A 27,623-nucleotide genomic window follows, 5' to 3' on the forward strand; every position below is an offset into this window, starting at 1 on the left:
TTCCAGGTGCACGCCCCGCCGTACTCATCCAGCAAGCTCCCTCTTGAATGTGGAGTGCCTCAGGGGTCTGCGCTCAGTCCCACATTGTTTAATGTGTACGTCCGCCCCCTGGCCTTGTTGGCCCGGGAACGTAAGATCTCACTAACATCATATGCGGACGACACGCAACTTATTTTCAACTTCTCCAACAACAATGTGGAGGACCAAATTAAATTCCAGGAAGACATTCTGGCGATCTCAAGGTGGCTATCTAACAACTGCCTTCAGCTTAATGCCTCCAAAACAGAGGTTCTCCTGATTGGCAATGGCACTCAGACTTGGGAAGAGCACTGGTGGCCTCTGGCGCTGGGACCTGCTCCTATACCCAAGGAGTCAGTAAAAAACTTGGGGGTGTTATTGGACAATACACTCAACTTGGAGTCTCATGCTCAAAAAGTGGCAGGCACCTGCTTTGGGCGTCTTCGCTCTCTTAAACCCATTCTGGGTTTTTTTGAGCCTACCACTCGCCAGATCATAGTCCAGGCTTTAGTTTTATCTCACCTGGACTATTGCAATGCCCTCATGCTAGGATCTAACAAGACTGCAATAAATAGGTTGCAAAGAGCACAGAACGCTGCTGCCCGCGTTCTATTTGCTCTACCTAAAACCTGCCACACGTCCCCCCTTCTCCGTCGACTACACTGGCTCCCTATACAACAGCGCATTCACTTTAAAACCCTCTGCCTTACCCATAAAATCCTGTACAATGTTGGCCCCCATACTCTGCAAGGACTGTGCTCTTTCTATACTCCCACGCGTGCACTCCGCTCAGCGGACCTCTCACTGGCCTGTACTGTCAGAATTCGGAGGAGCAGAGCTGGTGGCCGCTCCTTCAGGTATCTGGCCCCTAAGCTCTGGAATTCTATCCCCCCTAAAGTTCGGGCTACTCTAAATCATCTGCAATTTCGAAAACTTATAAAAACTTGGTTGTTTGCATCCATCTAGCACCTCCTGTACCTTCCGGATCTGACATGTCTGCAAGCGCTGGGACGCCCCGTCGCTGGGGTAGCCATGCGCTATATAAGATCTCATAACATAACATAACATAACAATGTGTAGATGCAGTAGATTTTCTACTGGAAAATGAAGAAAAAAAAATCATGATTTTTTAGAATTTCTTTTACATTTTGAAAAACAATCTGAAAAACAAATTTGTATTAATTAATTCAAAAATTGTTTGACACATTTTTTATTTTTATATGTATAATGTAAACTAGTAGCAAATTGATTATAACGTGAAGTCAGACTTTAAATATACTGTGCAACTTTTTGGTGTTACATACTAACTTTGTTCATAGTTACTTCCTTTCTCCCACTATATAATCCCCAATGTGTATTTAACATCTCTTTATCATCTCCTGCCTCCATGTTGTTTCGGCTTTCCAGACAGACTATGGTATGAATTCCATATACCACAATAACTTCTTTAACAACAGGCAAGATATCTACAAAGGAGACGGCGTTTATTAATTTATAGACTCTGCATTGGTACCTACATGTAGCTACGTAAATAAAAAAAAACAAAAAAACAACAAAACAAACAATTGATAAACATACAATAAGTTAAAAGTCAATCATTCTTGTTTCCTTATAGTACGCTCCCCAGACCGCTTTCCGGCGCACCCCACGAAAAAAACATTTTTTTTTTTTTTTTTTTTGCACGGCGGGGCCCTTTTAAAGCCTCCACATCAAACCTAGGGGGTCAAGGAGGATCTACTAAGCCCCCTTATGGGCATTTGCCCCTTGTTCTGGCCTCCTCTTGTCTCTCGATCCTACCGAGAGACAAGATGGCGGCCGCCACGGACTGTTTAGAATGTTGACAGACACCGGAGAGCCAATCAGCTTCGCTTCGCAAAGCTCCGTTACGCGAAAAGTACGCGAACTGGTGCGCTATCCGGTACGCTGTCACAGATATATCTGTTTTTTTAAACGTTAATTTCTCAAAATCCACTGGAGCACATATATTGAGACCCAGCAAAGGCACATCGGGCTAACAGTCCCTACAATTTTGCCAAGTTTCGTGCAAATCCATTCAGCCGTTCGAGCTAAAAGTGAGGCCAAACGCCCTATGGAAAAATGAATGGGAAAAACGCGTTTTGGGACCCCCCTTTTTTCTCGCCCCCCCTTAACGGAACCCCCCCAAATTTTCAGGGGCTGCTCAGAAACAAAATGTGCCAATTTCCTGAAAATGTCAGCCGATTCCGTCCACAAACAACAAATTTATGAGACATAGAATTTTCAAAAGTTTCATAGAGAAAAAATCCTAACTATATATACCTACTGGCGACCGCCAGTAGGTAATATACATATATATATATATATATATATATATATATATATATATACATATATATATATATATATATATATATATATATATATATATATATATATATATATATATATATATATATATATATATATATATATATATGCAGTCCCCCAACAAAAACAACTCACTCATACTCCTTCATACAAAACTCTTGCATACCTTACTATCACTCTACAAACCCCACCTCAACACTACATACACAGTTGGTAACCTAGGGGTGAAAGACTACGCCCTCTAATGCTGTGTTGCGAGATAGTGTTTCTCAAACAGGCTGGTCAACGCGTGTTTCGATGGACTATATTTCTTTTTATGCCATCTTCTACAGGACCTAATGTTTTCTGACTGTGTGACAGATTTGATACAGGGGGAACACACAAAATCTGAAAAAAAGGAAACACAGTGTAGTGCATTGTTTTAATTTAAATACAAATATTTTATCCCCAGAGAGAAGGAGTTTTAAAGTACTCATAGTTTCTCTGAGCTTTTTTTAATAACGTTTTTTTATGAGGTGTCTTCCCCCAGGAGGACATTTGCCGAGGTTTGTACAGGGACAGTGCATTACTTGAATTCAATCATGATGTGAACTGAAGAATAGAAGAAAGTAATGATGTAAAAGGAAGAAAAAAGAAAAAATGGAGATGAAGGCAAAGAAGGGGAAGAAGGGAAGAAAGAGAAAAAGAGAAAGAAAAAGTCAAGGATTACCAAGTGTTTCACCATCCAATATCAAAGATATTAAGGATTTTTTCCCACAGGCATGGTGAAAATGATTCCTTTTTATTTTACCTTGGAATCAAGAAATGTTTTCTCCGTTTGCTGGTTTGTTATATCCAGCCAACAATGTTTAGTCTGTCCAATTATGTCACTGATTATCTTGTATTAGTCTATCTATTTTTGGAAAAAGAGAGAAAAATAAAACAAAAGGTAATTAATAAATATATTAATTCCTTACAGAGAGAGAGTCTGGTGTGTTGCACCACTGAATAAATATAAATCTAAAGTTACCTTCATTTCGCACTGTGTGCGCTTTGTGGAATAGTGACAAACAGTGATGTCATGAAAGTCGGTAGACCCCTAGGCTATTCAGCCAGTTCTTTCAAAGCCTGCATGGGAGAGTGCATGTTTTAAAATCCTAAATAGGCCTTTTGAAATCAGTAGCAACAAAAAGAGTGTGTACAAATTTAGAACATGCTGTGAATGGAGGAATAGGTATGTACTTTCAACTTACCTACATTAACTCTTTGTGCAAAGCCACGAATAAAGTATAAGATAGGGAGTCCTTTAATTTTAAAACATGCACTCTCCCATGAAGGCTTTGAAAGAACTGAGGTCCTTAAACCGCAGTCAAGCTCGACTGAGCCTCTTCTGCCCTTTAGAGGCCTTGACCGACGTTCTGTTGGGCACCTGGTCCAGGCCTGCTACGGGTCCGCCCGTAGATAGAAACGTGGCCAGACGCCACCGCCCGGCCCCGGGCGACCCATGTTTCCTGTCCATCCACCCCACCCGCGAGAGTCTGGTCATCCAAACCTCCAATTCCCTGACCGCATGCCCGTCGGCTCCGCCGGACAGGGAATCCAAGTGGTACAAGCAGTACGGGAAAAAGATCTTCTCCTCCCTTCCTACACCGCATGCCTCTTGGGCTGCTACACCCACTCTCTCTGGGAGACGGTTGCGGAAGTGCTGCCAGAGTGTCCATTGGAGGTATGGGCAAAACTCGGCCAAGCCCTTGTGGAGGGTCGGGATGCAGCCAAATATTCTATCCGGTGTGGGCTGGATACCACCGACTCACTAGGCAGAGCGATGGCAACGACGGTGGCGGTGAGACGCCACGCCTGGTTGAGGTCTGCCAACTTTTAGGCAGATGTCCAAAACACTCTGATGGACATGCCGCTAGATGGCCGTCACCTTTTTGGCGACAAGGTAGACCATGCACTTGAGCGCTTTAAGGACTCCAGGGCTACGGCCAAGTCCTTGGGCCTCTCGGCCCGCGCCAGCAAATGGGTGCCTTTCGTTCGTTTCGTGGCCAAGGAAGGGGTGCCCCCACACGTGCTGCCAGCCACACACCGCAGACTAACATCCAGCGCGGTGGTGGCCGTGGAAATCGCAGTGGAGGCGGTCGGGGACAACGGCGAGGCCAGGCCACACCTTCCCCCGCAGCATCCGCCTCTAAACCCTCCTAGTCTGTGCTTCTCGGCCCATGTGACGCCAGTGGGGGGCAGGGTTCGCCATCACCACTCTCACTGGTGCACTGTCACTTCGGACAGGTGGGTGCTGCAGATCGTCCGGAGGGGCTACTCCCTCCCCTTCGAGACGACCCCTCAAGCCATGCCACTGCAATGCCACCGGGTATTGGGGGATCACTAGCGGCTTCAGCAGGAGGAAGTTTCGGCCCTCTTGGCCAAGGGGGCCATCGAGCGCGTTCCTGGGCCACAAGTAGGACGTGGTTGCTAATCCCACTACTTTCTGGTACCCAAGAAGGGCAAAGGGGGCCTACGCCCTACCTTGCACCTACGGAACGTTAACAGCTTCCTCCGGAAGGAGAAGTTCAAGATGCTGACTCTGGCTCAGATCTTAGCTGCCTTGGACCCAGGAGACTGGATGGTAGCGTTGGACTTGCAGGACGCTTATTTCCACATCCCCGTCTTCCGGTTCACCGACGTTACCTGCGGTTCACTGTAGGCCACGAGCACTTTCAGTTTACCATGCTCCCCTTTGGCCTTACCAGCGCCCCACGGGTGTTCACAAAGGTGATGGCGGTGGTCGCAGCTCATCTGCGCAGGTTAGGGGTTTCAGTCTTCCCCTACCTCGACGACTGGTTGTTGAAGGCGGGCTCGCCCCAGGCAGTCGTCAGCCACCTCCAGACAATGGCAGACCTCTTGCATCAGCTGGGGTTCTCCATCAATGTGCCGAAGTCACACCTGTGTCCCTCTCAGAAGCTCCTTTTCATCGGAGCGGTTCTCGACTCGGTGCAGTTTCGGGTTTACCCACCCGAACAGCGGGTTCGGGATATACAGGCTCTGATTCCAATCTTCCAGCCTTTATCCCGAGTTTCGGTCAGGTTGACGCTGCGGCTTCTGGAGCTGATGGCTTCCTGCATCCTTCTGGTGCAACACGCCCGTTGGCGGATGCGGGCTCTGCAGTGGGACCTGGAGTTTCAGTGGGCCCAGCATCAGGGCAACCTGCCTGACCATGTCCTGATCTCGGAGGGCACTGCAAGACAGCTGCAGTGGTGGCTCACGGACCGCGATTGGGTCAGCGGCAGATCCCTCTCCCTTCCCCAACCGGAGCACGTAGTTGTGATGGACGCGTCCCTCCAGGGCTGGAGAGGCCACATGGGAGAAGCGGAGATCAGAGGCCTCAGGTCTCCGGCAGAGTCCCGGCTCCATATCAACCTTTTGGAGCTGCGGGAGATTCGTCTAGCACTGAAGGCATTCCTCCCCTCTGTCTGAGGGAGTGTAGTGCAGGTGTTCACGAACAACACCACCGCCATATGGTACTGCAACAATCAGGGTGGGGTGGGGTCGTGGACCCTCTGCCAGGAGGCTCTGCACCTCTGGCAATGGCTGGAACATCTGGGCGTGACTCTGGTGGTTCAACACCTGGCAGGTTCTCTGAACGCCAGGGCGGACAAACTCAGCCGCCGGTGCATGATGGATCACGAATGGCGTATGAACTCAGACGTGGCGCAAGGTCTCTTTCAGCAGTGGGGAGAGCCTTGGTTAGATCTATTCACCTCCGAAGAGAACGGGCAATGTCATCAGTTCTGCGCGTTAGAATTTTCAAGGCGGCACTCGCTCGGAGACGCTTTTCGTCGCGAGTGGAGTTGAGGTCTGTTGTACGCCTTTCTGCCTATACCACTTCTGCCCAGAGTGCTGAAGAAGATCAGGCGCGACCGGGCACAAGTCATCCTTGTGGCTCCGGTCTGGGCACGAAGGTACTGGTATCTCGAGCTACTCAGAATGTCAGTCGATCCCCCGGTTCGTCTGCCTCTTCAGGAGGACCTTCTGTCGCAGCAGCAGGGGACGGTCCTCCACCCGAACCTGGCCAGTCTCCACCTCCATGCTTGGAGATTGAGCGGCGACAGTTAAGGCCATTTGACTTGCCTCCTGAAGTCTGTAAAATCATTCTGGCAGCCAGGCGTCCCTCCACAAAGTCGGTATATGCCTGCAGGTGGAACAGATTTGTGGCATGGTGCACAGCAAAGGCTGTGGATCCTCTCTCTGCCCCTCTTTCTGAGGTTCCTCTCTTCCTTCTTTCTCTTGCCCAGCAGGGCTCTGATCTGGGCACTATCAAGGGCTATATTTCTGCCCTTTCAGCCTTCCTAAGGCTGCCTGATCAGTAGGATCTTGAAAGGCATCACACACACGTTTCCACCTGTTCCCTATGTGATGCCTCAGTGGGACTTGAACTTGGTTCTTACATTTCTGATGTGCGCTCCCTTTGAGCCACTCCACAACTGTCCTGTTCACCTTCTTACTTTGAAGACTGCCTTCCTGGTAGCCATCACCTCTGCCAGGAGAGTGAGTGAGCTCCAGGCTGTATCCGGTAAACCTCCTTTCCTTTCAGTCCATCCGGACAAGGTTGTGTTGCGGACAAGGCCCTCTTTCCTACCCAAGGTAGTCACAGCCTTCCACATTGGGCAATCCATCACCTTGCCCACCTTCTTTCCGCCTCTGCATCCCTTGAGAGAGGAAGAGCGGCTCCACCGTCTGGACCCAAAACGTGCACTCTCATTCTATCTGGATCGCACATGCCAGTTCCGGGTGGATGACCAACTCTTCGTTGGTTACGTGGGCGCTAAGAAGGGGGAAAGCGGTACACAGCGGACCATCTCGCGGTGGATCATCTTGTGTATCCAGGCGTGTTACTCCTTGGCAAAGAAGGAACCCCCTGTTGGGCTGAGGGCTCATTCCACTCGAGCCACAACGACTACAACTGCCTTGGGCCGAGGTGTACCCTTGCAGTACATTTGCCAGGGAGCTACGAGGGCCTCGCTGCACACGTTTGCAAGACACTATTGCCTGGACAGCCAAGTCCAGAGGGATGGCTTCTTTGGCCGTTCCATCCTCCAGGACTTTCTGGTGTGATTATTGGTTCGCAGACCCACCACCGGGGTTTGTATTGCTGGGGTATCTATTCTAAGGTAAGGAATCTATCACTAACGTGTCTCTTTCAGATGCACAAGTTACTACTTGTGTAACGATATATCTGTAAGAGACATTAGTTAGTGATAGATTCCTTACCGACTCACCCATCCTCCCCGTTCTGCGAACCGATATCTAGGGTTAAGGTCATCCCCTTTCAGGGCCCTAGTTTCATGGCACCAGTGTTGGTTTTTGGCATAGCTCTGCGTTTATGGGGCGGAAAATCTGTGTCTAAGAACTGACGTCAGCATGCGGAGGCGGCGTCTAAGTACTCCGACGATGTCATCACAGCGCGCACGATGCCGACGACGGACGCGGAGCCGCAGACCACGCCTACCGACGCGCAAGGGTACTGCTACGCAAAAGTTTCCGCATCCAGTCTGACGCCTGGGGTTATTCTAAGGTAAGGAATCTATCACTAACTAATGTCTCTTACAGATATATCATTACACAAGTAGTAACTTGTGCTTCATATCCTGAGAATAATTCCACATTTTCTTTATTAAATGGCAGGATTAAATCGATTTATAGGTCAAAGAATTGGAAGGAATTCCCCTAAAACAGGGCATTTTGTAGGGAAATGGGTATCTCTATGGCAATATATGTTCTTTTTGAAGAAGTAAATAGGAGAAACAAAATAAAGAAGCAAAAGCACTAAAGCATTGCAGTTTCTATCCATTTTTGTGGTTGTATTTCCGATTAGCATTAACAAAATTATCACTCCATTGGGCGCAGCTTTTAACTTCAATAGGCTATAAATTTGTAAATGGTATTAGGAAAAAATATCGTCAGACAATTAGCCAATGATATTGCGATGCCATCACCTTTCCGTCTATGTATATGACTATGCATGTACATTTGTGATCTCTTAAGAGTACTACCCGAATTCTTGTGAATTCAAAGCCATGAATTTACTTCAAATGCCAGTGTAATCTTATGGGATTAAGCGTGAAACTATCTACGTGATTCGGACCCTTAACGAAAATAAATTGTTGAAAAGATTATTTCAACAACCCTACATATATTTTAAAATTCATAAAAAGATATTAAGGTAATGTTTACTCTTACAGTTACTCTACCCGTGTCTGGCTGATGGAACAAGCACAGAGAATGTGTTCGTTATTTAAGCACAGTTATCAAAACATAAATATGAACAATAAAATCTTCATACTTAAACTTAAAATGGGTGGTGGGAAGGCAGAGAAGGAGAGAATAAGTGCACTTGTGAATATGATTTGTAAATATCGGATTAGAAGCAGTACTTCAATAAATGGAATGGGTACTTTTCCAATGGTAGCAAAGAGAGGGGGGAAGTTCATTTTGTCCAAGAACTTTTACCGTCTACAATGCACCTATAAAGAAGCATGTAAGTATACTGCCTGAATAGGATGTATCAGAATATTGTCAGCAAAAAAATCGTCTGACAGAAATATCATGTCCTGAACATGCCCAAAAATTATCATCTGATTGGTTGTACATTTTCTTTTATTAACACCAATGGGGCTTGGGGATCATTGTGCAATCAATATTCCTGTCAGGCAGTATTTTGGTTACGATAATCTAGTGCCATACGACCTTAATATCAGATCCTCACAACATCAGCTACTTCCCAGGTCCTTATTTTGGTAAAATGAAATAACTTTACGCTTTGCTTTCTATTGATAAGGGATACTGATTGTACAGCAGTAAGGACTCTTGCAACCCACCTCACCTTTCTATGTGACCCCGGGTGAAAACGCAGCACTCGGCAGCATTTATTTGACTGAGCACTGACTGTCAGAAAATGTCAAACAAGTGGGCAAATATTTACTTTTTAATGGTATCTGCAATAAAAGAAATGAAGCACAGACTTATCTTTAAAAACACCGCCATGTTTAAAAACAATGATAAAGAAGAATATGAACTCAGGGAAAAGGAATCAACCAGGGGGACAGTGGCCTTAGGCCAGCTGGGGGTTGCCATAAAATCTCAATTTAAAGCGAATTGAGTTAATGGAGATCCTGCGGGCTTGTGACACAAATAAGTTGTGCAACTGGGTTGTTTGCTAAAAAAGAAACAAGCCACTTTGTGAGTGCTGGAATCTTTTCCACAAGCAAGACTTATTAGAAGTTTGCAATGTTCACAGTTCATGGCCTTTCTAATGCAAAACAAGATACAGAATTCAACACTAAATTTTGTGCTATGGCATTAAATATTGAAGGTCAGTAGATGTCCATGTGGTTACAGCCTTTCAACTAAACCCATTTAGACACGAAAAGATGATGAATGAATAATCATGCATGAATAAAAATGTACTTTTTTATTTTATACGTGATTTGCTCGGAGGCTCATTCTTTGTGTCGTCCTCTTAAAAAGTCCTCAACAAATTATCCCTGCCATAGAAATATTTGTAAAAATTCAGTAATGTTAATTGTAAATATAATAGCAAGGCATAGGAAGGACATGATTTCATCATTTCATCATGAACAAGTTAGTAAATTGGGAACACCAGCGCTACAGGGCATGACTTCGTTTTAGGTCCATTACTTTCTCAGTACCCCACATTTTAGTGAGTGGACTATGAGCCTGGGTATTCTCTGCCCCAATGGTAAAATGTTTACCTATCAAATACTTACTAGTAAGTTCTTCTTATCTCTGTTGAAAAAGGAGCAGAGGAACAAGTTCAAAAACAGAATTTTCAAGGGCACATAACAAGATGTGATGCTGTTGGGATTAATAAAAGAATAGTCTTCTGGATCCATAGTTTTTATCTTCCTCTTTAAACGGTAACTGAGGTAGTGAGTGACTCCAGTGTTGGAAGATCACCACCATGATAATTTGGCAAAGTGGTAAAGTCGGGGTTTAATGTCAAGCTTCTTTGTGCTATGGCTAAAACTTTCCAACTGAACTATGTCTAGTGGTGGAGGTTGCGTGCTTGTATCTGCAGTCCTGAGCTTCATTTGCGATCTCCTCTATGTGTCTTCTAACCTTCTGTATCCCATAACAGTAAAAACAGGACCGTTTCCTCTAAATGACTTTCTCAATATGCAAATGTCTGTATGATATGACATTAAAGTCAAAGCATGTATAATCTTCCTTATTTAGCACAGAGCTCACTCTCCCTTACATGGGCCTACCTCTAGTTACAATATTGCTGCCTTCGTCATTATAATGACACTCACCTCCACACACCATCAGCATGCAGTACACATACGCAAATGCTTTTGCTGTGGCATACGCGACCAACACTTATAAACCTTTCGCCATGCTCCAAGATGGGGCAGGCTTTGATCCTCCAGCAATACAGCAACAAATTGAAGAAGTGCAACCACCAGGTACCCCTCATTGGACTCGTCTGCAAAATCACTTAGGTCGAGCAGCTAGCCCACTCCCACATTTCAGTGAGCTAAGCAACTCAGTAGCACTGCATTTGAGAGTATGGGTATTTCAACTGAGAATTACTTTAAAGCTCCTAAAGAAACTTTGAAATACTTATTGCTCCATTATGCTGGAGACAAAATCTTTAAGTTTTTCATCGTTTTGCCAAACACTGGTGATGATGCTGATTATGATGGTGCGATTGCTGCACTCAACACCTACTTCAACCCCCAAATGATCCATGATTTTGAACATATTAAACTCCGTCAAGCTGGTCATTGAGAAAGGGAGTCCATTGACATGTGCTATGCCAGATTGCATGAGTTAGTGAGTACTTCTACTGAGGATGGCCTCTAAAAAAGAAGTTAGAGCATCACTTATTCAAGGGTGCAGGTCAACCCCCCAAACACCACCTCCCCAAGAAGCCAGTCTTATCCTTAAACAAAATGTTTCAGTGATCGTCTCCCACAAATTTTCTGACAACCAAGCTAATTATATGGAACTTGCTTGCAGCAAACTCACAATGATGGTAGAAGCAGATAACGCATGACACTTCAAAACAGAGTCCTTCTCACCATTGACAGAAGGCAGAGACCTACAGACACCAGCAGGCCAAAAGCTTCCAGAAAAGCGCTGTGAGGTGATTTCACCTCACTCATTCTAAGACTGCCTAGCCAAAGGCAAAAATTGCTCCAACTGTCAACATCGCAATCACTTTGTCAAAGTCAGTCGGGAGGGCACTGCCTGATTTTGCCATGTGGGAAAGGAGCCACTCCATGTCAAGCTCATTAAATGGCACATCCCCCGCTCTGGCTCAACTGAATTGTTCATTCAAAACAGAATACCTCTGTATTGTTATATGAGCCTTGCCATCGTCTTGATTCACTGTATATATTTGCACACTTGCACTTCACGCACCGTTCCAGCTGCTCACAATTGTCACTTGTGTCGCTATCCGTATGTCACCGTCACATACCATGCAACAAGTCCAATTTGGGTTTGCCATTTAATTTGTACAGTGCTGCTACAACTGTGTTTTTTTCTCCTTTTTCTTTTCCTTTTCAATTATATGAAGCTTAACGCACATTCCTAAACCAATTTGAGTCTCCTTATTTACGATCATGTAATGCTTTCTGCATACCAATTTAATTGTCTAAAGAATAATACCAGTTGGGTTCTTGGTTATATTTTACACACTCCATGTCAAGCAGCATGAGTGCTTTCAGAAGCTGTTGGCTCTGCAGTGACTACTTTAGCCCCCCCCCCCTTGCAGATGGTGACACCAAAGATGACATTGAGGAAATCTTCCTCATCTCGTATCTAGATAAGGACATAGCACAAGCCAAGGGATCATGGCTGACATGCCGCATTCACATGCTTGGAGCACCCATGGTTTCACGCAGGAGCCTCAGTAAATATTATCATTGAGCAACAGATCTATACTGATCAGACTCAAGCTTGGACCAACCCATCTCAAAATATATGCAGATGGCAGGTCCACCCCTCTTCCCATAGATGGTGCATTTGAATGCTTACTGATACGCATCTTGCAGTGCCGAGTTGTATGTCAATGTCGGTGGTATTCAAACTCTCCTCAGCTGCACCACCACAAGGTACTTTGATTAATTCAGTTTGCTACAGCCACTCACCTGTTCATAGTGTTGGGGAAGCTCAATGCACCTGGAGTGTATCTTCATATTAATACAACAAAAAAGCCAGTTTCGCTCAAGCACAAAAGAAATACAGAAGAATCACCTTCCACCTCCGCTTTGTGGTACAGGAAGAGTTGCAAAGACTCAATGATGATGGAGTCATTGAGAAATGTGCTCGTTTTTCCTCATGGGTCTCACATATGGTCATTGCCAGCAAGCCCAAATAGCAGGGCCACATCAGGATCTGTATCGACATGCCATAAGGTCATAAAGGGAGCAAAATACTTCTCCAATAATACATGACCTCCTCAATGATTTAAATGAAGCTCGCTAGTTTACCAGGCTTGATGTAAACCCCAGCTACCTTCAACCATTCAAAGGGGATGATGGCTACATAATGACATTTTAAACACTTGTGGTCCTTCAATGCTACCACCGTCTCTGTTTTGGCATCTCATTGGCGACAAACGTTTTTCAGTCTAACTACAGGTACCAAACATCAAGTATTACAAAAATAAAAATCTATCACCCACCACCTTCATCTGTTCAGAAGTCACACCTTCCATGACAACTTTGAAAAATAATACCTTACACCCTGCCACACTCACCTACCTCAATTGTCTTTAACCTCCCCCTCATACTCTGAGGGATGTCACTGACCATGTCATGAATGATGTAATATGTGACATCATCAGCAGTGGATTGCGGGTGCGCGATATATAGTTATTGCAACTAACTATATATTCGAATTTCTATGGTTTTGTGCGAGTAAATTAAGGTTTTGTAAATGCTAATTCCTAACTATATATGGTCTATAACCAATGGTTTTTTCAGTGAATTTTCAAGGTTTTGTAAATGCTAATTCCTAACTATATATTGTCTATAACCTATGGTTTTTTCAGTGAATTTCAATGGTTTTTTAATAGCAAATATCAAAAGCTGTCAAATGTCAAGTACGTGATAGGTAAAAACATTTTCGTGTTTATGCACGCTGATGTGCTTTGAATGCTGCCCCCCCTCACCCCCCCCCTCTTTTCTCTTAGGAGTTCACTCTCTTTGCAGATAGTGAAGGTTAGTTAACGCAGGCCTTTGCCCCCGTTGTAATCCGTCGTGCCTGCTGCCCTCTCTATTTGATTGATTGTTATCCAAGCATTTACTGTTTTAGAATTGGTTCTTTTTGGTTCATTCTCTATTTACAAACAAGCACAGAATCACAATACTCTGTTTAGTCTTTGCAGATAGTGAAAAATCGTTTAAAAAAACAAAAGGAATCAAGCAAAATCAGTAGGCCACTAATGGGATCTCTTTTTGACCTCGCTAAAATAGAAACATTAAGAACAACCCCTCATGAGAAATACGAAACTAGTGAGATGAACTTAGCTCCACACCATGATGGCTGCAAGACAGCTCGGCTCCGCCACCCACCCCACCCAAAATAACGACAAACCCTATGCAAATATTATAAATATATACAACACACCAGCAAAGTAACAGGGTAAAACATTTTATTAAATAACTATTTACATAACTATTTTATACTTTTTGTTGCCCGCTCCGGCTAGCTCAATCGATCGAGCATGAGACTCATGCACTCTGATCTCCTTGGCCTCAGTCAAGCATTAATAGTAAGATTTTCATACATGAGTGTACTTTTTGCCTTTTGGTGACTCTTCCATTCTGAACATTGTCCCACAATCCGTTTGACCTGAAACGATTACACAAATAAAACATTTGCGAGTTTTAAATTTCCGGAGAAGTATAATTCACCAATACCTTTCTCTGTAGATCTTTTTCCATTAACAATCCCAGTTCCATCACCTGCCCAGGATATCACTACTGTTAGTTGTCATTGTTGCTTCTGTTTTAATAAAAAATGTTTTAAGGTGTTTACTGTTTTTGTTGTGATGTATATATTTATAAGTTATTAAAGTGTTATAATCCTACTAATTTTTTATCGATTATTGCTCTTTGAGATATTCCCTGTCTACAAACAGAGAAGAATAGTAATATTCTGTCTCCCTTTGCAGATAGTGAAGGATAGGTAATGCAGACTTTTGTCCCCCGTTGTAATCCGTCATGCCTGTTTTTCTCCCCACTGATTGATTGATTGGCTGGACATTTATTGTTCAAGGAATAGTTCTCTCGAGGTATTCTCTGTTTGCAAATAACGTGGAATAGAAATATTCCATCTAGTCTTTGCAAGTAGTGAAGGGTGGGTAATGCGGACCTTTGTCCCCCGTTGTAATCTGTCATGCCCATCTACTCCCCACTGATTGAGAAACTAGTTCCACCCGGACCATTTATTAGAGGTACATCATCTGGCTCAACCGGAGAGTACCCCTAATAAAGAAGACATATGTAAAATACGAAGTAATCACTGTATCCTGTTAAACAGAAACTTTAGCATGAAACACACTTGAAAAGGAAGGGAAAGAAATCGAACAAAATCAGTAGGCCACTGATGAGTTTTTGACTTCGCTAGAAATAAGAAACATGGAAGTGGTGAAAGAAGCCAAGCTTGACATTACGGCAGCCACGAGGTAGCTAGGCTCCGCCACCCCCCCCCCACTGCTCCAAGCATGTCTGTCCCACCGCCCGCCACGCCCAATAACGGTAACATGAAATAGATACAAATCAGCAGATACCTACCCCCATTCCGGAAACTCCCGAAGTGCAACAGGTTTGCGGCTACGCCCATCCGGAAGACGAGGCCTTCAGCACGTGTAGGGCGGGTCCTGCTGGCAGCCGTCGGCCGGGGAGGTCATCGCCTAAGGTGGGCCAGGAGAGGAGCCGAGGCCGACGGGATCCTTCTTCTTTCTTCAATTATGGCTGCGACAACGGGGGGGATGTCTTGCACATGCCACCGACCCCCCCCCTCTTATCGCCTGGTCCGGACATCACCGATATCAACGCCAGATGTCGGCGTGGGGTGCGCTGGGAGGGAGAGGCGGCGCGAACGAGCCTCTCCCACCCCCACAGGTGGGGGCCCCTCAGCTGCACCCCCAACGCTCCACTCACCCAACAAAAGGGTCGTCGCATAAGGTGGACCAGGAGAGGAGCCGAGGCCGACGGTATCTTCTTCTTTTTTCAATAATGGCTGCGACAACACTGGGGGGGATGTCTTGCACAGGCCACCGACCCCCCCCTCCCCTCGTATCTCCTGGTCTGGCCCCGGCTTGGTATGAGCTCCGCGTTCGGTCCTGAAGCGGCGCCCTGCAGGCCACGGGGGGATGTCTTGCCTCTGCCTCCGACCCCCCCCCCTCTTATCGCCTGGTCCGGACATCACGGATATCAATGCCAGGTGTCGGCGTGGGGTGCGCTGGGAGGGAGAGGCGGCGCGAACGAGCCTCTCCCACCCCCCCAGGTGGGGGCCCCTCAGCTGCACCCCCAACGCTCCACTCACCCGACAAGGGTTCCTCCACTCTTGCGATGCAGCGGCGCTCCACTCACCCGACAAAAGGTCTTGTCCACTATTGCGAGGCAATGATGCTCCGCTCACCCAGCGGGGGTCTCGTCCACTGTTGCGGTGCAACGGCGCTTCTGAGTTCAACTAGAAAATGAGTCCTGCGTCCAGAAACGTTCTCCTCAACTTTGAAGATTCTATAAGAGCCACGGGGGCCCCCGACCCTCGCAGACACCCCCGATGGGGAATGGCTGCCTTGATCACCCACGGAACAACCACGACGTAGCCGCGGGACGTCGGCGCGCTCATGCCGGCGCCGGCCTCAGTCTTGAAATGACCAAAATCCTGCAAGACTACCAACTTGATCAGTTCTGGTGGGACACCAGTATGACCCGGTAGGAGAGATTGTTGCCTCCCACCCCACTTTGACTGATGGTTCATGTCGGCAATCCCCTCTGCTACCCTTCAACGAAAACTTTTGGACTGCCGAAAGAGGTCCCGGTCCAACCACGAGTTGGTGGAGACATTTTGACTATACTTGGACCTTCCTGACCTCACCCAAAATGGCGCCGGCACAAATGAAACTCTCAACTCCTTGTTGTGCCCCGATTGCTCAGCCTTGATATCATGAGATATGTATGCAGTTTTTAGCACATGAATTGATATGGTATAAGACTGATTATATGTTCGGACAATGAATTGATCCAGGATGGGTATTGATTATACGTTCGAACAATGAATTGACGTGGGACGGTTACTGATTACATGTTCGAACAATGAATTGATATTAGGTTCTAATGCATCATTGATTACTGTATTTATTATTGAAGGTTCGAATTGTCGACACTTTTGGTACTTGCTCACAATGAATTATCGATATGATTTTGTTGCACTTGTCGCACTTTTTACTATGAAATCAACGACCACTGACTCTCTGTTATGTTTTCCACAAATAAATACCCCCCCCCCCATTTACAGTTCCAGCCTGCTCCGTGGCCGGCCCACGGGGTTGTAGGCCCATATTTGGGCACCAACATTTTTATTAAAGGTTTTTGAAAAAGCAAACGTAGTTGTAACGCGTAGATTGGTAAGTTTCGAATAAATGGCCACTGTTTCCGTTTTTTTTTTTTTTTTTTAAAAGCAGGTGAAATGAAGCAGCTCAATTAGTTAAGGGTTAAAAAGTATAGTACACAGAAACATTGAAAATATGAATGGTCCAGGCTTGTTGTATGTGTTTTTCATTTTTGTACAGCATAAAGCAATCGATAAAGATCCTGGTATTTAGCCTCTACTTTATATGCTACCTGTATCAGGGAAGTTGTTTTAAATGCCCCTAAGCCACCCCGAAGGAATGTCACCTGGCCCCCCTTGTACTAACGAAAACGACCCCGTACCACTGTAGGTTATCTCTCTTCCTCAAAAATGACAAAAATTACTTTCTAGGACGTTTTGGACATTGATGATTTTCATATGATCTATTTATTAAAGTAATACTCATCTCTCCGCATGAAATTAATTTTCCACATGCTACACAAGTCAATCTCATCTGCCCAAAGTTCTTTTGCAGATTTGGGACCGTTTCCCTTGCCTCTGACTCACTTATTGCTAAGTCATTGGTGGATGTTTTTGCCGGTCAGGGGTTATCCACCAAATCTCGAAGTTGTGCTTTAGAATAATTAAGAGGGTTCCACCTCTCCATGTGCCGATGCATGGTATGATTACCATAGCTATATTTTTTTTCGGTCCCTCTCGAGAGTTTTTTTTTTGCAGATGAGGCAGGTAACGAACCTGGCATTAACTTTCTTTTCATGAGAAGGAAAAGAAAAAAATTGCCAGATAAAATTCACTTTCACATAGGATGTTCTTGGCATTTCTTTCAGAAACTTTTACATCACTGTGTCATTTCTTTGTCTATCCTGGTTAAAGCAATGTCATGTAAATAGTTGTTGAAAAAGTTTTTTTTAACGTGTTTACTTTGTTGGAGCGTTGTATATATTTATAAGTTATTAAAGTGTTATAATCCTACTACTTTGTTGGAGTACTATATATTTTTAATGTGACACATAATTGTGAAGACTTTGATGTACGAAAAGGCATCCCTGGAATCTTCCGCATCAGGCTCGGTCCCACACACCCTTACAGTGAGAATCCCCTCCCCAATCACAATACAGGATCGTTATCAGATAGTAGGAACGCGTGTGGTGTGACGGGTCTCATGAGGTGGGGGCCTTGATCTACTGTAACTCCTTTGAACAGGGGTGATTCTTTACAGTTGGGGCCATAAACTACATCCGCAGGGCTAGGTGATAGCCTGGGGCCGGCCTGGACAATCAGACACAGAGGAAGAGGAGTGTCAGAGGGTGCGGTAGTGAATAGGGTGAAAGGGAGGTGTCGGGCGGGCACAGGGTGTGATACTCAGGGAAGAGCAGCGCAGATGGGGGGAGGTTTATGGCCCATGCATGAGAGAGAGAGCAGGGGTGACCAGTGCGTGGGGGAGATGCTTGCGAGGGTGGGGAGCCATGCTGAGGATCGGCGGCGTGCAGAGAGTGGGTCTGGTCAAGGCATCTAAAATGGCTGCCGTGCACGACAAAAGTGTGGCATTGGAAAAAAACAAGATGGCACAGACAATGTTTATCAATATGGATTAATTTATAACAATTATTTTTAACAATATATTTACTCGCAGTGTCAAAATGGCGGTCAACACTTCCTGATTTCCTTCGAATCGAACGTTAACAGAAGTCAAGCGGCAAAAAAAAAAAAAAAACTCACGCGCAACCGCTGGAAGACAAGTATCAACATATATGAGCCTCCTCAACCACCCTCAGAAAACATAGGGGGTCAGGATACGTCTCCCATACCCCCTTATACCCAATACTCACATTGCTTTTCCTCCATCTTGTAATTTAATTAAATCGAAACACAAAATGGCGAATTCACGATTCGCTACCAGTTTGCGACCCGGTTCGCGAACCGAGAAGCGCTTCTACCGCGAAAAATCAAATTTTTTTTATTTGCCCCACGGGACCCTTTAATAACCCCAACATCATTCCTAGGGGGTCAAGAGGAGTCTACCTTGCCCCCTTTCATTAAATTCCCCCTTCGTTTTTCTCCTCCTCTTGTCTCTCGATCCTACCGAGAGACAAGATGGCGGCCGCACCGGACTGTTTAGAATGTTGACAGAGCCAATCAGCTTCGCTTCGCAAAGCTCCGTTACGTGAAACGTACGCGATCTGGAGCGCTATCCGGGACGCTGTCACAGATATATCTGTTTTTTTAAACGTTGATTTCTCAAAATCCACTGGAGCACATATATTGAGACCCAGCAAAGGCACATCGGGCTAACAGTCCCTACAATTTTGCCAAGTTTCGTGTAAATCCATTCAGCCGTTCGAGCTAAAAGTGAGGCCAAACGCCCTATGGAAAAATGAATGGGAAAAACGTGTTTTGGGACCCCCCTTTTTTCTCAGCCCCCCCTCGACGTAACCCCCCCAAATTTTGAGGGGCTGCTCAGAAACAAAATGTGCCATTTTCCTGAAAATTTCAGCCGATTCCGTTCACAAACGCCAAAGTTAGTAGACATAGAATTTTCAAAAGTTCCATAGAGAAAAAATCCTAACTATATATACCTACTGGCGACCGCCAGTAGGTAATATATATATATATATATATATATATATATATATATATATATATATATATATATATACATATGTAGCGATGTGATGAGATTAAATTCTATATTCAACCAGGTATAGAAATTCTAAACAAAATAGCAAGCAAACCGAATTTTACAATTTACATCATTGCAAAACCGGCATCATCGTGCTTATTTTCAAACGTGGGAAGGTCAGCACCAGACTTGTAAACATGCTGAGTTATATTACAATAAAATAAGATGAGGTACAGAGATTGAAATGCATCCTATTCACTTTGTTACGGGTTCCTGTCGCTCATGTCAGAGGTCATGATTCGTGACATTATATGTATATATTTGTATAATTATATACTTTCAAATTGTAAATCCTCAAATATACTTATGTATACATACACACATAAATATATAAGTGTATGTTTATTTAGATCTGTGACGGGGGTTGGAGTTCTGGACTTTTTGGTTCCGTCCAGAGGTGTCAGGGAACAACACCCAAAGACCCCGGAGTTCCACCTGCCTTGGTGCACAAATGAACAGAAACACGGGCTTCTCGATGGTGGCGTCAAAGACCAAAGGTTTATTACTGCAGGGACACAGAAGTCACAGATACTACACACGGGCAGAATCTAGGAGCCTGTTCGATTTGTACAAAGAGGGTTGCTCCTTATATACTAAAAATTGTGCTCCAGGCAAATATTTTCACATGTTAGTACCTTCCCAAAACCTTTGTGTCATAAACAATAAATATTTGGCGTACACAGGAACCGTTGATACAATCTGATACGAAACATCTACGAAGAGGGGTTCCCACTAGTTCATCACAATCCCTTGTCAATATTGTATTCAAGAGCCGGACCGCCTCATCGTAAATTTCGTTACCTCCCCCTAATAAAGGCCCAGAAGGAAAGGAGCAGAGCCAGGTGCAGAAGATAGAAAAGCAGGATAAGAGATGTTTGTGGGTTGTAAATGGGCAAGGCTACCGGCTTCGGCCGCCTAATCATGATCAGGACAATGGATACGAAGACCAGTTTGGCAGGACTGGCCTCGGGCAGAGGAGGCAGCCTTTGTCGAGTCATGCAGCTACACCGTGATCTGGTTTAAGGTGTACGTGTCATGAAAGAGGTGAATCTCCGGCTAAGGCTACGTGTCCTTAATCGAAATGAAGTGATCAGAGGTTATTGCGTATGTGAGGGCAAGAGAGACAAAATGGCCGCCATGATCTAAGATGGATGCCGTGGGTAGATCAGAAATGTGTTCATAACAGGAGTGCTCTTGCTCGTAGCATGGCGAAAACACCAGGATATGCTAAATGGATCATTTGCGGTTCGCTGATACCAATATTATGTATTTCCGACAATATTGAAAACACGGGTTCAAATCGTCACGGAACCTCAGACCCTCCTTTTGCCCTTACATAGGCAATTACTCAGTCTATGTCAGAGTCTAACTCTATGCTCATCAGTTCAGTGACATGCTGTTGTATCATCATCCTTTCTCGTGCCTTTTCTCCAAACGCAGGTGGTTTTCTGAGACAAGTTGCAGCACAAAGACTACACAGAGCAGGACCACACTGGATAATCAGGCAGCATGAGAATAGGAATACTAAGATGACACCAATGACCATTAGAACCTTCCATCCCCACGCTGAGATCAGAGTCCAAACCCACTCCATAAAGGACCAGTTTCCCTTATCTACGTGAATAGAGTCGGAAATCTTGTGTAGCTTAGAGATCGCCTCATAGACTGTTGGAGCATTATTAGGAATAAAGACACAGCAGCTCGATTGGATCATTCTGCATACCCCACCTCGATCTGCAAGTATAACGTCTAGAACCATTCGATTCTGCAACGTCATGAGTCTATCCGCCTGAAGCTCAGCTGTCAGATTGCTAAGGGCACCAGCAGTTTCAGTAATAGTAGATTCAACTACCCGTGTTAGCTGACGTATATTTCTACTATTGGCCATAGGCCCCCAGAACGGAAGGAAGCCTTTGAAGAAGTCTCCAGCTTCCTGACCAGCGGTATCTTCCTTGCTGAAGACACCTCTCGCTACTCTGGTTTTGTGGTAATCAGATGAAGCAGTGTATGTCGGAGGCAACAATCGAGCAATATAACATGATCCTGAAAAGTCGGCAGGCAACCATGTATAAGCTCTGTCTCGACAAATGAAGTAGGTACCCCTAGCAGTGAGAAAGGCAGGGGAAGAGTTAGCCGGAAACACATAAGTCTCTACGCACTCACTCCTCCCTAGCTGAGCTCTCGGATTTCTCCCATTACCTTGCAAACAGACCTGACCTCGGTGAGGTACGACCCAGATTGGAGTTGAGCTTTTACGCTTGCTTTCTCCTAAACTAAGGCGATACTCTGAAGTATTCCAACTTAAATATACTCTTAATTCGTCTCTAGGGTATGATGGAGTATTATTGACGTCCTTGACCATGTCAATAATTCCCTGGATTAAGGCTTTGTTGGCAGAGTTATATTTAGTGGAACGCGGTGGACGTGGAGGATAGGTTTCAAGGGCATAAGCAAAGATGGTTTAAAGGGCCTGAAATGATCCATTGTAGCTGAAAGGCAAAACCAGATAGGGAATACCTTTATCCATAGTGTGGGGTATCAAGCCACACACCCAGCAGTCTGTAGTGTTAACTACCAGTTGGTGTTGGTGCAAGAGCTGTACAAAAGTGTTGTTAATGAATTCTGAGCGTCGAGCTTGCTCATGTTCAGGAAACGAGTGAAAAGAGTGTATAGAGGAAACAGTAGAAGTAGCAGGATCAAGGGGAGGTATTGTAGTAACTGGCACAAAAATCAAATTTATACTAAAGACGATTCCACCCATCAATGTTGCTAAAATAATCAAGAATGTAATGGCGCATTGCATCAAAAAGCATTTGCTATGAAGGATTCTATGAAGTCTGTTTCTGCGAACATAAATCACATTTTCTCGTTGCAGCGCAGGAAGCTCCATCTTCTACAATCCGCTCGCGACCACTGATGATGTGTACGTAGATGAAAATGCCTCTATCAGCCCTGGGAGTTCCCAGAACCAACAGAAAGATCGACCTTGTGTCAGACCCCTGCAAATTCAACTAGGCACACAGCCACGACCCTACGGCTACCCAGACGGCAAGGCAATTTTTAAAACAATAAAACAATAGCAAACTTCCTGGCTGAGGGCAAAAGTTCAATATTTCAAAACATCACAGTATGCAGTTGCCTGCTTTATTTGTCCATTTTACGGCTTCTTAAGTTATATCTCTGTTTCGCAGGTACTGTCTGATCGACAAAAAGCGTTTCACTGGTAGCTGTTGCAGTGTTCAGGCTCGCAGATGACAGAGTCTTTTCTGATGCAGGTGACAAACGTTCAGTGTTCAAAGGAGTCTTTTCAGAAGGAGAGTCAGGACTTGGAGTGTCGGTGATTAATTCGGCATCGCTGAAAGGGATGAACTTCGGTGTACTTTCGAATTCGGAAGAACCAATTCCCTTCTTCACCCAGTCGTCATACGGAAGTGGCAAGGGTACACGCTTTACATGTGATGCGTGTACCCAGTGTTTGCGTCCGGCCACACGAACTGCTGTCCTCGTTGCGAGTAGGATTTGGAAGGGCCCCACAAATCTCGGCTGAAGGTTTTTCGTCCTCGCAAAGTTTTTGATGACGACCAGATCTCCCGGTTTCAGCTGATGCCCTGGACTCTCCGGAGGCTTTGGCAAAGCATCGAAAACCTGTTGATGAATAAGACTCAATTTAGCAGTCAAGTCGTAAAGGTAGTCTATCAACATAGGATATTCTATGGAACAAAACTGTTTAGGCCTCGGCACACCCCAAATATTTGCCGGACGGCCAAAAACTATCTCATACTGACTAAGCCCTACTCTAGAATGTACAGTTGTTCTCGTTGATAACAAGGCCAAAGGAAGTGCGTCTGGCCAGGCTAAACCTGTGGATGCTTGTATTTTAGCTATTTTCAGCTTGAGGGTGCCATTGTAACCCTCCACTAAACCAGCAGACTGGGGATGGTTCGCACTGTGGAATTTCTGTTTCAGCCCTAGGCCGGCACACACACTCTGCATAACTTTCCCTATAAACTCACTTCCGTTATCTGACCATACAATCCGTGGCATTCCGTATCTAGGGAAATATTCCTTGAGAAGAATTTTGGCAGTTGATAGGGCAGTGTTGTCCTTTAGTGGGTACGCTTCTATCCATCTGGAAAAAGCACAAACCACCACTAGGACATATTTTAAATTATTACAGCGGTCCATGTGAATAAAGTCTAATTGAATCACTTCAAAAGGGCAGGAAGGAGGAGCGAAATGACCAGCTGGAGTTGGAGTTCCCTTGCCAGGATTATACATCAAGCACACCATGCAATTTTTCACCACTCTCTCTGCACACTTACTGATTCCATCGTTCTTCCAGACTGGAGCCAACATCTTACAGATTCCTTTAGAACTTATATGAGCTACTCCATGCGCCATCGTCACTACTGCAAGCACATACGCATCAGGCAACATCCAACGCTGCTGTTCTGTCAAATCAATCCAACATCCATTCGAATCCAACTTGCCCGTACTTTCTCTCCATACACGTTTCTCTTCCTCAGTTGCTTCTTTCTGAATCTCTTTCACACTTTCCATAGTATCCTCACACATTCCAGAGTCAGCAATCCATCTTGCAGACGTAGCAACATACATTCTGCTCATCGTGTCTCTAGCTGTCTGTTTAGCAATTTCATCAGCAAAAGCATTCCCACGACCAACATCATCCGTGATTGCTTTATGAGCACTGCACTTTACAATCGCAACTTCAGTCAGCAAGGTTAGAGATTCCAACAAGTCATTAACTAGCTGACCATGTTGGATCTTAGTCCCATGGGACGTAATGAAACCTCTTTCTCTCCACAAACGGCCAAAACTATGGGCCACGCCAAATGCGTACTGACTGTCTGTAAACACATTCACTCTCTTTCCCTCAGCTAAAACACACGCTCTCGTTAGAGCTATTAATTCTGCAGCTTGGGCAGAATTCTGACTCACTCTTGCAGTCTCCACAATCGTCTTCAAAGTAGTTACTGCGTAAGCAGCAGTCACATCACCATTCTCCAATTTAAAACATGACCCGTCCACATACAGCGTACCATCTGGATCGGATAACGGAGTGTCCTTCAAGTCAATTCGTCCTTTTGTCTCTTCCTCCGTTCTAAAACAACAATCATGTGGTTCGGAATCACTCGACTCCTGATCAGTCGGCAACAGTGTTGCTGGATTCAATACATTACATCTTTTGATCTGAATATGACTCGCTAGTAATGTCAGCTCGTAACCAGATAGTCTCGCACTAGTAAGGTGTTGAGTCTTCGTTCGGTTCATGAGTGTATCCACCGCATGAGGAACCATGACCACTAGCATGTTGTTCATCACCAAACCAGCAGATTGTCGAATGGAAGCCGCAGCTGCCGCTGTAGCTCTCAAACAACTAGGCAACGCTCTGGCTACCGGATCTAATGTTGATGAGAAATACGCACAAGGGCATTGTTTATCACCAAACTTCTGTGTCAGAACACTCAACGCGCAACCTTCTCTCTCGTGAACGTAGAGCGTGAATGGCTTACTGTAATCGGGTGTACCCAATACAGGAGCTGAACATAATGCTTTTCGTAATTCAGTAAAACTTTCTTGACATTCATCAGACCATGGCACCGGACTCGGAACATTTTTCCCAGTCAAGGCTACCAATGGTTTCGCTAAAAGAGAAAAATTTGGGATCCACTGCCTACAGTAAGAGGTAATACCTAGAAAGGCACGTACTTCTCTCTGTGTGCGTGGAACACTCATCTGTGTAATTGCTTTTATTCTTTCTGGGGTCAACTTCCTTCCCTCCTTTGACAAGAGATGACCTAGGTAGGTCACTTCTTGGCAGCAATATTGCATTTTGGAAAGCGACACCTTGTGATTCAGATTAGACAAATGATGCAATAAGGAGATTGTAGCTGCTTTGCAAGTTTCCTTGTCATCGGCAGCCACTAGAAGATCATCTACGTACTGTACTAGGGCAGAACCTGGAGGAAGGACAAAGGAATCTAACTGGCTTTTTAATGCTTGACTATAAATAGATGGACTTTCACAATAACCTTGTGGAGCTCGTTTAAATCTGAAACTTCGACCTCCTAAACAGAAGCCGAAAATATCTCTACTTTCTTCGGCGATCGGAATGCTGAAAAAGGCATTCTTTAAGTCTATGACTGAGAACCATGTGGCTGTAGCAGGAATCAATGTTAGCAAGGCAGTAATGTCCGGAACCACAGGAAACTGCGGAACCACAATCTTATTAACTTCTCTGAGGTCTATGACAAACCTGTACACTGGAGGTTTAGTAGGATCAGTTCGTTTCAAAATCGGTAGTACAGGACTGTTACAGACATTTCCTCTAGTTTCTTCAACCACACCTTTCTTAATCAAATCTTGCACAATCAATAAAAGTGCACGCTCTCCTTCACTAGATATTTTATATTGGGGAATTCTTGGAAATTTTACATTTGCTTTCAAAGTTACCACATACGGTGGAATTTCTAGGAGACCTACATCATTAGGACCAGTCGCCCAAAGAGAATCAGGGAGTGAGCGTAGTTCTGGCGGGAGTGCATCCATTGACAAGTACATCGGAGAGGTGATATTTTTACCCAACGTGAGTTGTACTCCTTCCGGAGAACAGTACAATGTCGCATATAGTCGTTTTAACAAATCTAAACCAAGCAGATTTTCATTACAACCTGTCGTCAAAATCAGGGGTGCTTTCAATTGGCACGGTCCAACAGAAATAGACAAAGGACCAGATATCGGGTTGTAAACAGGGGCGCCTGAAAAACCTACGGAAACATTTGTTGAGCCGGACAAAGGTGCGCCAGGGAGTTTCGCATGAATGATAGAACTTTTTGCGGCACCAGTATCCAACAGAAACGGTTCGACTACACCTGATGTTGCTACTGCGACATAAGGCCCACTCTGATCCACTGGAACTGATACTACTCCCTCTCTCTGTCCATGGCTGTCCTAGTACCCATTTTGCTGAAAACCCTCATCTATTTCACAATAGTCCTCAACAAGATATTGTTGAGATCTATTTTGCTGAGTAGATTGTCCATTTCGTTGATCAAAGTGATTGGAGGGACGATCATTCGTTTGTGGAGGCATAGCACCTCGTCCTCGACCTCTAGAATTCTGCACAAAACCACCACGACCTCTCTGAGCTGCTGCTGCATTATTTTGCGCTAAGATCGGACATTCATTTTTATAGTGACCCTCTTTTTTACAGTACGCACACTGATTCCACTGATATTGAGGTCTTGATGAACTATAATCTGTCCTTTGGTATGGACCTTGCTGCGTATTAGATTGATTCGTGCGAGGCGGATACGCCTGCTGCAAAAGAACTTTAGTTTTTAAATCTTTCGTTTTCTTCTCTGATTTTTCCTTTTCCTCTTTATCCCTATTTTCGTAGTACTGTGCAGTCGCAAGTATTTGCGCAGTTGTGGATACAGCCCACGCACTTTCTGAGTCTTTTAATTTATTGCATAATTCAGGTAACAAATTATGCACAAATTTATCGACAAACAGTCTTTGTCCTCCTTCTGTGCTCATGTCCTGACCACTATGATCTACAAAAGTCTCTTCAAACCTCGTGAAGAAGTCGGAGACACTTTCGTCTTTCTTCTGCCTGCATGCGGACAACTTGTCCCAATTAACACGCAATGCTGGCATCAGAGTCTTCATTAGATCAATTATTCTACCTGGAAGATTAGCAATTAGGGGTTCGGGTTTTGCACCACCTATTTGCTGACCATCTGCTGCAGTGATAGCTGCCCAATCACCACCTAAGGCAGCTTGATGATCCTCTCTACGAATTTTAGCCCACACTGGTTGCGGTACCACATTGCCAAATAACATATCGATGTCCGCTAAGTTCATTATACAAGCCTCAACTGTCTGTGTTAATTCCTTGTAATATCCAGCAGGATTCTTACGTGGATCTGGCAAGGCCTGCTTC

The sequence above is a fragment of the Lissotriton vulgaris genome, chromosome 6, assembly GCF_964263255.1.
Source record: "Lissotriton vulgaris chromosome 6, aLisVul1.2, whole genome shotgun sequence".
Taxonomy (NCBI): Eukaryota; Metazoa; Chordata; class Amphibia; order Caudata; family Salamandridae; genus Lissotriton; species Lissotriton vulgaris.